Raw genomic sequence first — 2500 nt, 5'->3', positions numbered from 1 at the left:
TTTATCTTACCCACCATTTTGACTCGAGAAAAAAAAAATTAAAGAGCATACAACGCTTTTATTGTTAAGTAAATAAACCCCATCACCTTGCAAAGCCTTATCTTGCTCTTCTTCACTTATGACCGCGCAAGGTCATGAGCTGGTTAACAAAAACCATTTTCACCTTGGACAGCGCGACGGGTCAAGATAAGAGAGAGACATAATGTATTTGTCGCCTTCCACAGTTGTCTTCCTTCTTTGCGCTGACTGACGCCAATCGCAGACATTTTGTGTGGTGAGTTTCAGCACTCATGACGCCATCTTGGAATGCCGTCAGTTTTTTAGGTTTTTTTTTGGTTTTTTTTTAGTTATTTTTTTTAATAGTTTTCAAGAAGTTGTCAAAATGTGCGGACTGATCCATATTCGCAACACCACACCTGCTTTTTATGGGGTTTTTTTGTTTGTTTGTTTTTTAAAGGGGGAGAGAAACCGGAACAGATGCCTGAACGTAGCACAAACCCAACGCGCTGGTCTAGCTTTGAGAGCCTACCTTAGGTTTGTATAAAGCATTAAATGACATAGAAAGGAATGAAAAAAAAGTAAATGCATTAAACTATGATAAAGTGAAAGGTAGGTAAAAGGCAAACAAATGAACTAAAAAGAAAAAAAAAAGTGAAGAGATGACATGAAACACTGTGGAGCCGGCCGGGTTGTTAGTCTGGGGGAGTTTGATATAATTTCATGACAATACATGAGCAATCTCTGCGATAAACAGTAAAGAATGATAACTCTCTCCGTGGACTGGGGACACAATGTCAAGTCAATGCTGCTTGCTTGTGCTACCAGTGCAGCTAGCACACAGGTAGATAAAAGGTACATTGGAACAAACCTAAACACTTCCTCAAAAAGGAAGCTCCGGGTTTGTTCTTGTGCCAACCATGTTCTCTGTGTAGAATATTGAGGATTAAAAGGCTATGCCAGTCTTGTACAAGAAGCTAATTTATGTTTGCACATTTCTTCTGTCATTGCTGCTGTGTGCACATGTCAAATTGTTGGTATGAGGACAAGTTTAGAGCTTCCTTTTAGAGGAAGTGTCTAGGTTTGTTCTAGTGTATCTTTTATTTACATGTGTGTTAGCTGATTTGGTAGCATAAGCAGCATTGATTTGTGTCCCTTGTCCATGGAGAGAGTTACCACCCTTTACTTTTTATTTATCCTTTCCTGTCCTAGCCTCATTATTCTCTGATCTCTGCGATCTATTGTACTGTCAGAATACTTGGTGTCATGACATCACAACGAATGCACCGCCTGCAGACACGAAGTCGACTCAGTGGGCACACTAATCTAACCTCCGTAAATCTCTGGCGACGTTAGTTTCATTATTGAGTGAGACAAGGGAATCGCAGGTTCGAATCCCGTTAGAGGCATATCACTGTTGGGTATTTCACCTTAACCGGCTCACATTGGAAGACTGGGGCAAAACGATATCATTTTGGGTGTCATCCATTACACGGATGTATCTTTCACTGTGTTGCTGTGATTACCTGTCAATACTGCAGGTGTCTGAATCTCCCGGCCCGGGATACTAGTATGAAAGGACATTCACCCCTCCAGTGCTAAGAAGTTTCCAACTTAACGGATCCCAATACCAACTTCGTCATCATTCTCATCTCCATCCCCCATAATGATAATTGTTGATAATGATAATTAGTATTTACATATCACTAAATCTTGTGCAGAGACAAATCAATGCGCTTTCACACCAGTCAGTCATACGCATGCATTACTCTGAACTGGGGAAAATCTGAAAACAAGGAAGAGGCAGGGGGGAGGGAGGGGGAGGCTATCTTGGGAAGAGGTGGGTTTGAAGGCCTGACTTAAAAGAGCTAAGTGTGGAGAATTGACGTGGGGAAAGAGGAGGCTCATTCATCACTTATTAATTTTCGATCCATCTCGTCTGATCTGTATCTCTCGATCTTCTCTCTCTACGTTTGTCTGTCTGTCTGCCACGCCCACACCCTCTCTAGTCACCTCACTCACTGTCTTTCTCTCACAATCTCTGTCTTCTTCTTTCTATCCCTCTGTCTACTTCTTTCGGTTTGTCTGGATGTCTCTGTCTGTTTGTCTCTCTTCCTCCCTCCTATCCCTCCCTCCCCCTCTCTCTGTCTCGCTCTCTCTTACCCTCCTCCCACCCCCCCACTCCCTCGCTCTGTGTGTGTGTGTGTGTGTGAAAAGTTTAAAGAGCCTAAAAGGCAGAAGAGACGACACGTACAAGTAAAATCGATCTCATGTCAGTCAGACAAACACTATTGCTTTTGGAGTTCCTTCGGTCATCTCGCTCCTTTAATTCTCCCTTTTTGGTCTCTGCCCTCCCCTCAACCCCCACCCCCCCCACCCACCTACCCAAATCCCCGGGTCCCATTCCCTTCCCCGGCCCACCTCCCTCTCCGTTAACTCTCAACTGTTCGCCTGAGCCAGCCACTTGGGGGGTAGGCAGCACCCCAGGTGTCTTAACGTCAAC

This window comes from Babylonia areolata, chromosome 26, assembly GCF_041734735.1.
Source record: "Babylonia areolata isolate BAREFJ2019XMU chromosome 26, ASM4173473v1, whole genome shotgun sequence".
Classification (NCBI taxonomy): Eukaryota; Metazoa; Mollusca; class Gastropoda; order Neogastropoda; family Buccinidae; genus Babylonia; species Babylonia areolata.
Note: the sequence above shows the minus strand (reverse complement) of the source record.